At 41.3% G+C, this 11,709-nt stretch overlaps 1 pseudogene; it reads left to right on the forward strand.

Annotated features, from left to right (window-relative positions):
- The first annotated feature begins 356 nt into the window (after positions 1 to 356).
- LOC111561261 lies at positions 357 to 485 on the forward strand (annotated as a pseudogene).
- The last annotated feature ends 11,224 nt before the right edge of the window (positions 486 to 11,709 follow it).

Below are 11,709 nucleotides of genomic sequence, written 5' to 3' on the forward strand. Positions count from 1 at the left end.
ATACTATCATTCCGTCTACATGCAATATTTGATTTCCTATCCCCCCCCCCAAAAAAAAGACTTTGTCTCTCAACTCATTAATTTATTCATTCATTTATTTATATCAGTGTGGGCTCATGGCTTCCTAGTTTATTCAACATGTTGTAATGCACTCCCGTATTATTATCTATTTGTTCATGCTCAAAATGTCCAAGTTTGGCCATTGGAAGTCCTTATATATGTGAACTTTTGGCATGTCTTCATCATTCCTCCATAATTTCCTTACTTTCTGTCATTAAAAAGATATTCCAGACTCACTTTGTTCTTTGCCTGACCCAACCCTGGGGAATCAGTCATTTATATTTATATGTGTATACATCGCTTCTTGGCCTTTTGGCTAAGATCGAGTGTATGTTTATATGTGTATATATATGTATGTATGCATATATACATGTGTGTATATATATGCATATGTGTGTACATACATGCATATATACATATTCTATATTTATTCTCTTTCTAACTATATTGAAAACCATGGGTACCCACTGATTCTTCTGATTCTAGTACAACACCACAGGGTTTATTCTAACTTTCCTCCTTTCTATACTTGTACTTCCTTTCGTGACAGTGAGAAATTTGGCTTCAGGATTTCCATCACCCTGTATGTAACCAATCTCCTGACCTCACCGGGCTGCTATGCTGCTTGTTGCGAGCCCAGCTCCTTCTTGGGCCTGCCTCCTTCAGATAACCTACATACTTGTGAATGCCTTAGTATCTTTTTGATAAAGGAAATAAATAAACCAAGAAATATTTTTTAAGAAGGGAAGAGAAAAAGCAAAAGCACAGTGCTAAGAGCTTGTATCCAAACCACGTGTGTTATTTCCATGTCTCTTTGAACTTAGACAATTACTTCTTTACTATTTGTGGAACAATCTTAAATAATTTAAAAATGTATCTTTGACTATTTTGCTCCAATATTTTTATTTTGTCGATGTGTGTTGCTCTTTTTACAAATAGTTACTAGTCAATTGTCTTTGAAAATAGATGGGAATATAAGACACCCCGTTTAGGGCTGTGAAGAGAATAATTTTCTCTTTGATCAAAATGGGTTGTTAGGCTGTACAAACATGTATCCCCAAAATCTCAGTGGCTTAACACAACAAAAGCTTAGTTCTTGTTCATGCAGCATGCCCAAAGCAGGTGGAAAGATGGAGATCTCGGAGACCTAGACTGTTAGAGGCTTTATTTCCAAATGTACTCCCGTTGGGCACCTGGGTAGCTCAGTCAGTTGAGCATCCGGCTTCAGTTCAGGACATGATCTCAGGGTTGGGGAGTTCGAGCCCGACGTCAGGCTCTCTGCTGTCAGCACAGAGCTCACTTCGTATCCTCCTTTGTATCCCTCTCTCTCTGCCCCTCCTCCACTTGTGTGCTGTCTCTTTCTCTCTCCCAAAAATAAACATTAAAAAATGTGTTCTCATGATTTCCATAGTTGTAGGAAGAGATTATGGTTAGAGACTATGGTTAATTGTACACTGGCTTTTAATGTTTCTACCGGGATGTGAAACATATCCTTTCTGCTCACATGTCACTGGCCAAAGCAAATCACATAATCATACTTTCCAGGAGATGGAGAATCTCTACCACATGTCTTGAAAGAAGTATGAAATATTTGGAGAAGAACACTAAAGACTCCCATAGTGTCCTTTCGACAAGGGACATCAAGGCCCATGCTCTGACTTTGGTTTCCCTTTTACCACCAGTCTTACCTTGCATTGTTCTATTTCTTTATCTGTATGGAAGGAAAACCTAGGTCATGTGGTTATTACAAAAAAAATACTAAAAGTGCTTTACAAAATATAAATATGATAAGAAGCATGAAAGCATCATAACTACTCTAATAGTAATGTCCCCAAATGGCAGATAATTCCCCTGGGAGCTTCCATATCCCAGGTGCTGAGGAGGAAAATCTTTAGATCTGATTATGAAAGCAATAGGTGTTGATCATTTGCCCAATACAAAAATACATGAATAAGAAAATACAAATACCTATTATTTCAAAGCAGAACATTGCTTACCTTTTGGTATTAATCTTTCCAGTTTTTTTCTGTGTATAGTTTAAGTAGTTGAAATAATGCACAATATTTCATATTATTACATTAGTGTGCACTTATTTCAAATTATAATTTGAGCTTATGTGCAATATTTTTCTATATTTTTACTTAAACTTTTTTTCTCATATAATTTTGGATTTCTTTTAAATAGTGTTTTTCAAAGCCCACGTAATACTTCACAATTAATTAAACATTTATCTCTTGTCGAGCATTTAGACTTTGCACACAGGATACGCATGGTTATTTAACTCTGCTGAAGATGGAAGGCATTCCTTGCTGCCACACTACACCAGGTCTGTGCTCAGGTTTATGTCCATCCCCCTCTGCTCTGCTCCTCATGGCAGGCCCCAGGGTCATTTGGCTGTGGGCTGAATTCACCTAGTGGAAGACAGTAACAGAACGTTGCAGGACATGTGGAAAGAAGATACCAGGCTACTTCCCCTCATTCCACTCTGCTTTGGATAGTTTCTCTGGCAGTAGCTATGCCTCCTCCTTGTCTTCAGCTCTCACTGGATAGGATCCCCTGGACATGACCCCACCCCTAGGCTCTAGTACCACCCCTCCCCTCCTCCCTTTGTCTCTTTTGCCTGGGTATGATACTGGCTCCCTGCTGTTGCTAGTCTCTGGGTTATCTCATTATCTCCTGATTGGTACTCAGCTGCTCCATCACTTGGGTTACCAATTCCCTGCATTAAATTCTCTCTGAAGAACGGCTGTGTAGGCAGTAAAGTTAGGAAAACCACTGCGACTTGAAATGGAGAAGAGTTCCCTTTATGATGGAAGGAGTGAGGAAAATGGATCAAGGGATGGCTATCAAGTATTGGCATTGATGTTTGGCAGTGATGTTTTAGTATATAAGCTTTATGGTGAGCATAAGTGCATTCATTTTATTATTATCATTTGAACTAAGTTAAATGTGTGTGTCTGCATATATGATATACTTAGTAAAATAAATAAAACATACATATAATACATATATTTAATATCTAATATGTAAAATTGGCCAAAGCTTAATTTTGAGAATAAAGATTTTAAAATGTGTTTCCCTTACTCTATTTCCATTATAGCTCCTACAGAAAACCATGCACAGCTGCAAATATCCAGGTTTTTCTACCCTCATATGAAAATTCTGTGTAGAACAATTGCAACAAAAAGCTTCCTTCTGCTTACTGCTGTGGTCGGACGCTACTGTAAATTTTCTTGCCTTCTTGGGGAAAAAGAAAGTCACCTGTGGGACTCTTTCTTATGACTCAGAGGTCCTGATTCCTTGGCTATTCCCTGTGTCACAACATCAAGCATACCACCTGGCCACAGCAGCTGTGGATGAAATGTGTTCATTTACCATCTCACTGGGCTCGTGCTATTTACTGTTTAATTCCTACTCCAAATGAACAGGCTATACAAGATGTATCCAGGGGTCACTCCTTCAGTTACTCCCTGTTGGTGTCTATTCTGCTCCCTTTGTCTACAGCCTAAATAAACCTCCATTCTCATCCACTCATTTTCAGGATGAAGGTGTCTCTTGAGGTCCCTCCAAAAATATCAGCAGAGCCTCTGCTTTTATACCAATTTTCCTGGACTGTGAGTTCCTCATTTGAAACGTTTATTTCTTAACTCCTACACACTCATATCTGCACTTTTATTTATATCAGCCACAGTTGAAAGTCATGTCAGGTTGTTAGTCATGGCCACTGACTCTCCTATTTTTGTGGCCAGGTGTCCCTCAAAACATGGCATCTTTCCACTGTCCCAGGGAACAGCCCTCTACCTCAGGGTTTATCTCTCACCACTGGTTTTCCTGTGGCATTTGCAGTGATGTGCTGGAGGGAATCATAATAGCCAGTGAGAGCTGACTGCTAACTATTCAGGAATTTTGTAAGCCACTTGTTAAACTGTTGGTAGCGTGAAATAAAATCATAGTGGGAGTGTTTCCACCATGGAAATTAGCAAATGCTACACAAATCAGGGCTTCTCCCCACCCCCAAAAGCCAGGTTACTAGACACCATGGCATTTGGGTAATTAAAGTGAAAATAATGAGAATTGGGGCGCCTGGGTGGCTCAGTCGGTTGAGCATCCTACTTCGGCTCAGGTCATGATCTCACCATTCATGAGTTCAAGCCTCACGTCAGGCTCTGTGCTGACGGCTCAGAGCCTGGAGCCTGCTTCAGATTCTGTGTCTCCTTCGCTCTCCGCCCCTCCCCTGCTCATGCTTTTTTTTTTCCTCTCTCTCTCTTTCTCAAACATAAATTAAAAACAAAATAAAAAATATTAAAAAGAAAAGAATGAAAATAAAGACATATTTTGTGGACACAGATGATCGGAAATTTTTATTATTGAGAATACTTAGAAAATGTACTTTAAACAGTTTCAGAAAAAAAAAAAAAACCACCCCAACAGGGAAACAAAAATTTTCTAAAGGAAACAAAATTGCTCAACACAAATGAGTTGATAAACTGGACTTTATAAAAACTTAAAACTCATTTTAAAATACTGCTAAGAAAATGAAAAGGTAAGCCACAGGACTAGAGAACATATTCATAATACAGCAAAGAGCTTGTATCTAGAATATATAAAAAACTTCTATAAATAAGATAATAAAAAGGCAAACAATTTAATAGTGAAATGGGGAAAAATTTGAATAGACACTTCTCCAAAGAAATATGTAAATGGCCAGTAATCACATGAAAAAAACCCTCAACCTTGTTATCATTAGGGAAATGAAAATTAAAACCGCAATGAAATGCCATTCCACATTGACTAGAATGGTCCAAGTGAAAATAATGTGTCCAGGGTGTGGCACAACCAGAGCCCTCAAACTACTGCTGGTGGAAATGGAACATGTTATACCACTTTGGAAAACTACGTGTCGGTTCCTTATAATGTTACACATATACCTAGCCTTTGATCTTGCTATTCTACCCAAGAGAAGTGAAAATGTACCCACATGATTTGCATAAGAATGTCTAGAGTAGCTCTATTCACAATAACCCCAACCTGGAAACTACCCAACACTCCATCCACAGGGGAAGGAATATACAAATTGTAGTACATTTATATAATGGAATACAACTCAGAGGTAAAAATGAACAAATTATGTATACATGTACATATATGTGTACATGCCATATAACGACATGGATGAATATTCAAAACTTTTTGAGTAAGGGAATTAGACGCCAAAAGCCATGTTCAGTATGTTTCTATTGATATGAAGTTCAAGAACAGACAATACAAACCTTTGGAATAAGAACAGTGTTTCCCAGGCAGGGGATAGAGGTGGTTGGGACTAATTAGAGAGGGACAAAAGACAGCTCCCTGGGATGATGGAGGTTTTCTATACCTCGATTAAGGAAATGGTTACACAGGTATATACATTTGTCAGAACTCACCATCTGTATGTAAATTCAATTCAATAAGATGAAGAACAGAAAGAAATATGCCCCCAATATAGCAACTTAAAGAACACCACTTGACGTTCATCAAGTCTCAGGACACTGAAGTCAGATATTCTCTGCTTTTAGTGATGGAAAATATGTATCAGGAGATGATATCACACAGAGTATCAGACTGTAAGACAAAAAGAGCAGAGAGCAGAACGCAATTTAACCTCATACCATTACACATTTGGCGTGATATTACAAGAAACTCTCCACCAATCATTTTATTTCAGCTTAATGGTACCTCAGGAGTAGTAGTTTCATTCCTGGCCTTAAAAAAAAATCATTTGGCCTGTTTACTCATATTGGTGGAAATAATAAATCTAATAAATCATCGCAGCCTCCCACACGTCTTGGCCGGTGGTAAGTTGCTGACTGACGGTGTAGCCGCTGGGCTTGGCAGGCCCTGCACCCAACAGGCCTGCTAATTGCTGTACAGCTACAGGGACCTGAGAAAGAGCCTAGAGGAGAGGAGTCAGGGAGTTGAGGAAGTCTGCCTAGGAATTACATGATGGCAGAGGTAGCTAAATCAGCAAGTCTGAAACCAGATGTGGTTAGTCCACCCTGCTGTGCTTGGGGTTGAGGCCACCACTGTGCTCACAGAACGAAGTGGTTTCTGTGTCTTCCATCTCCAGGAGGAGCACACAGGGTCAAGGGACATGATACCCTCCAGTCTTAGACTTCCAGGTTAGCTTTGGTTTTACCATTAAAGGAAGATGGCTCCAGCCCATCCCCCATCTTGACTGCCACACCTTTAGTGTCCCCCTGGACATATCAGAGAATTCCTCAGTGGTCCCCCTGAACACTCTCTCCAAACCTGGCTCACTGTCTCAATCCCTTTCGGCCTCTGGGGTCTTGGGACCTGTGAGCACAGTGCACTGCAGCAGTGTTTTCATCAGGCGGACCTAAACCTAATGGCTCCTCCAGCTCTCTAGAACTAGCGAGTGGGAACACAGAAAGGGATTGTGGCACATTCTGGAGATAGACTGCTACTGGCTGTGGAACATCTGAGTTGCTGAGCTCTCTCTCAGTGTTGGGTTCCCCATCACGGGGAGACCTTTCGTAGCAGCTGTTTCCTCAGGCCCGGCTTCCTCCTCTTATTAGCCTTATTGAACCCCTCCATCCCTGCCCCGCTCTGCTCCTGAGGCTGGGACAGAGGAAATGAAAATCTCATTTCACACGAAAGCAAGCTCTCAATCTCACGATTGCCTTACTGTGCATAATAGTTTAGGTTCTTTGTCTTGACAAGCCCATCCTTTGCCCTTGTCTCCTTAACAAAAACCCCTTAAATAAAAGAGTAGTGCCTGTCCGACCTCACTCATGATTTCTGCATGCATAGAAACCCTCTACCTGTTAGGCTGAAAAACTGTCTTCAGCTTCACAAAATAGTATTTTTTCCTTCCCTTTAGCTCTTTTGTCTTCAGCTTTTAATTAGTTTTCCTAACGCTGGTGCCATTTGGGCTAGATGCTGGTGGATGCTCTGCCTTGTATTGATAAGTGTATACCTAGCGCCATTTTGCTGCTCATTTTATGGTTGTGTTCCCAGTTCTTCTCTGTTCCTTTCTTCACTCGCTCTCCTCTCTCATGGTTAATTGGCTTTCTTTAGTGATATACTTGGATTTCTTCCTCTTTATTTTTTGCATATCTGTTACTGGTTTTTGATTTGTGATTACCATTTGGTTTGTATAAGAAGCTCAGCATCCTATAGAACACAGCATAACACAGGGTTAGATGACCGGGAGGAGAAGGCAGCTTCTCTGAGCACTGCCTGCGTCTATCCTCTTGCCTGGCTGTGGAGGCACTTAATTTCTCAATTTTCTGAGCACTGGGATTAGATGAGCCAGTGTCTGCCTCTGTCACTTGGGGCCTTTCCTCCAGGCCAAGGAGCACCAGGCACATGAACTGAAGGAAGGGGCGGCCACCATGGGCAGCCAAGCTGCCCCCGCTCAGAAGCATACAATGAGTCCACGCATCTGTATTAAGTGCTTGGCAGCTGGTCGGTGGCTTTCACGCAGACTCTCTTCTCTGGTCCTTGTGTGAGGCACCTGGTGAGGGAACCAAGATTCTCTTTACTACTGAATAGAGCCTGATCTGATTTTTCCTGACCACTGTTTTCCAAAGGCTGGTCTCCTAAAGCAGTTTGGGAATAAGCTTTGCCCTTTTTTTTTTTCATGGAAAATAAGATAGCACCAAGGCCATTTGCTGTTAGCACCAGCGTCAACTGCTCTTGGTTTTACACTGTGGCAAACTCTTTTTCTATAAGACTTCTGACCCATAGATGAGGCTGGAACAGAAAACAGGGTTACTTGGGGCTGCCTTGCTACAGGCTGAGGCCATCTATAAACAAACCTGGATTAGCATTTTCAAACAACCTCCATAAAAAGGATAAGTATTCGGGACAGAAGAAAATACTACTAGTTGGAGCCCTCTTAGACTGCCTTTAGACATTCTCCCATGCCTTTATCCTCCTTTCCAGGTGCTTCTAACAATATTTAAATACAAAAAAGTGCAGCGTGAACATGGGACTTGTGACGCTCTGAGCTGACTCACCTGTATTTTCTTCCATTATAAAGAATAAGAAACCGGAGCTGAAAATGAAAATGTTCACTAGCATTTTCTACACCAGTGCACCAGAGGAGACAGCCATGACTCTTCATTTTTTTCTTTCTTTTCTTTTTTTTTTTTAATTTAAAATAAGTAGCAATAGGAGTTGCAGACATCCAGCTCAGCTTGGGGCAACTTGAAAGGCCCACCTCCAGATCCCCTACCAAGATAAGCAGCCCCACGTCAAGCCATTCTTCCAGATGACCAGATGACCTTAGCTCATGATAGGAAAAGAGGAGAGGTGCTTTTACAAAAATTACATAATTTGACTCTGAGACAAGGAAAAACAAAATGCTGGTTGTGTTCCTTCTTCTTTCCCTTGCTTGCTACCCTGGGTGGAAGCATTAATAGGCTTAGTGCTTATTAAGATGAAATCAAAATGAAAGAAAGACAGAGAAACAGCATGAACAATATTCCTAGAGACCTAGAGTTTGAGGGTTTCCACTGGCTTGTTTGCTTCAAGAAAAGCACTTCGGGGAGTGCTAGAGCCTCTTTCTGCCTTCATTTAGCATCAAGAAGAAGAAGGAGTGAAGAAGGACGTAGCTAACGGAGAGGATGCGATCCAAAATGAAGGGAACTATTCTATATTTTCATCTCAACAAACATTTATTGAATGCCAAGCATGTGCCCAGCCCTGTGCTCGATGAGACAACTATTAAAAAGCTTCCCCTCTTCGCGTCTTTATAATTGACTCTCTCTGAGAATGAACTAGAGCTCATCTTTGTGAAAGAAGGCCTTCCACTTCTGGGATTGCTGAGACAGCCTTCGGTGATCCACACAGATCAGGTGCTAGCAACATTTTAACTAGTGTCCTGGTGTGAGTCATTCCTGCATCTCTGCGGTGGGGTTGCTGTGGTGATTTTAAGGTCCACCTCATTCATCCACTCTAATTTGGGAGCTGTGTATCTCTGCCTTTTCCCCCAACATCCTATATCTGAACTCTTTGCACCATAGTGACATCACTCACATGAAACACTGACCAAATTGCTTTCCCATATTCGACCTCAGTTTTTCCCTGTGCGTAGTTACAGAACCATCTAGTTTTAACTCATTCAGTGTCTTGGCAGGGGCTCGGCACACTTGAAAGCTAGGGTGTGCTCGTTTCAAGCCATTATCGTTCAGCCCTCCCTGTCAGGTGTATCTGCTTCGTATCTGCATGTGTTATATCTATAAAGATGCCTTATTGGAAAAAAAAATCCCTGGAAATACAGCATAATAGTTTCCTTTCCAGTAATCTGGCATTGTTTTCTGTTTAATGAATTTAAATATTTCAGAAATATTGTGCATTTAAATTTGCCTTCAGGACAGACCGACATTGAAAAGGTCTGCTGGAATTCTTCCCTTTGAGAAAGAATCTGGTTATGTGATACCATCACAAGCCACTGTAGATGGCCATGTTATCTTCGTTGCCTTCTTTAAGCCTAGCAGCATATGTGTGTGTTTGTGTGTGTGTGTGTGTGTGTGTGGTTGAAAAGTTGGAATGGATATGAAACTAGACATTTTTGCAGAAATTAAGCAATTACTATTTGCTGATATAATGTCAATTCATAAGTGACCTTTTAATAGCATCAAAGCAAATCACTTGGAAATATAAAAAAATAACCACTTCACTGAGCAAGCAGATGTATTTGTTTAGGTGAAGCATCCAAGAGTTACCTAACCCTTGCAGCTAACCCAGACTGTAAGAGACAGGGCCCCACGTGCCCATCAGCCCGAAGAGGGACTCAGAAACCTCCATCGCCTACGGCCCATGGGTTCTGACAGCAGAGTGAATCACTTCTGGGAAAGACAATGACTTGTTTACTTTTCACTGAATTGAAAATTGAAGATATTTCATAATAGGATCTGGGAAAATTTGCCAGATGTTTCATTCCACTGTGTTCTTCTGGCAGGTCTACAAGATATAATGCTGAGAAAGGCTAATAAATCAAGGTAGGTATGAAAAGCTTAGGGACAAAATTCATAAAAGCTTGAACTGCGGGAGGACACCTTTTCCCTAGCTGCTGGAATACGAAATTTCCTTCCTTTTTTTTTTTGGTGCTTCACAGACAAGCTAATATAAACTATAGATCTTACTTTTACGCATTTCTCTTTCCTCTTTTCCTCCTTCCCTTCTTCCTTTCTGCTCCAATTTTGCCAATTTAAGACTCTCTAAACCCAGAATAGGAAAATACGTCTTCCAAACTACTTGAAGGACGATCACATGAATAAATAACCACAGCTTTGGGTGTGAGGACTTTTTCACCTGGCCCAAGGAAAACTACACTGAAACAAATCTTAAGATGTTTTAAGTCACAAGTTCACGTTGCCAGAACAAGTACTGAATGGAAAAGTTTTGGCTCATTTTCATCCTCATCAGATTTTTGATGTGTTAATGAACTATGGCATTAAGTAGAGAAATATTGGTACACCCTATAATGGTCATCTGTTACTTTGGACACAGTCGGTGTCACAGTGACTATAGTCCCAGTTGCTGGAGATATCAATTGCTGAATAATACATCATCCTAACACTTCGTGGCTTACACCTGCAAACATACTGTCTCAAATTTCTGCTGGTCAGAAGTTTGAGAACGGTCTGGGTGGTCTAGCTCAGGATCTGTTGTGAGGTTGCAGTCAGGATGTTGGCTGGGGCTACAGACAATGAAGGTTTGACTGGAGCTGGAAGATCTGCTTCCAAGATGGCGCTTCCCATTGCTGTTGGCAGAAGGTTCAGTTCCTTGCAGTGGGGACCTCTCCATAGGTTGCCTGAGAGTTTTCATGGCCTGGCAACTGGCTTCCTGCAGAACAAATGCTCCAAGTGAGAGAGTGAAAAAGAATAAGCATAAAGCCACAAGGCCTTCTATGATCTAGTCCCTGAAGTCACACGTGTGCTTTATTCTATTTGTTAGAAACAAGCACTAAGTCCAGTCCACACTCAAGCGGAAGGGAATTAGTCTCCGTCTCTGAAAGGGAGGGGTGTCAATGAATTTGTGGACATATCTTAAAATCATCTCACTGGTTGAGCAGAATTTCTAATCTGTGCAGTTGATATGGAGATATCAATAAACAACAGACATTTTAAAAAGAAGAAGAAAAGAAAGAAAAAGAAAAGCACAGCTCTATTCCCGTTACTCTTTTTTGTTTGTTTGTTTGTTTGTTTGTTTGTTTGTTTATTTTGAGAGAGAGAGCGAGCATGAGCAGGGGTGGGCCAGAGAGAGAGCAAGGGAGAGAGAGAGAGACAATCCCAAGCAGGACAGAGGCTGACACAGGGCTCAGACGTTTGAACTCGTGAGATGACGAACTGAGCCAAAATCCAGACTTGGTCATTTAGCCAACTGAGCCCCCCAGGTGCCCCAATTCATGTTACTCTTTATTCTCCTCCACTAACTTTCAAGCTCCATCCCCAGCCCTCACCCCACTCTGACACTGCTACTGGCTTTAACTAGCTTTCTCCTTAACTCCAGTTGTCGATCTTACGGTTGCTGAGATCTTACAACATGGAGACCTCTCAGCTCCTTAGGGAAAAGAACTCGACACAGGCAGAGGCCCAGGTACCCCTAAAGTCTGGAGTCATAAAACCTATGCATCCAGAG

The sequence above is a fragment of the Felis catus genome, chromosome B3 (assembly GCF_018350175.1).
Source record: "Felis catus isolate Fca126 chromosome B3, F.catus_Fca126_mat1.0, whole genome shotgun sequence".
Lineage (NCBI taxonomy): Eukaryota > Metazoa > Chordata > Mammalia > Carnivora > Felidae > Felis > Felis catus.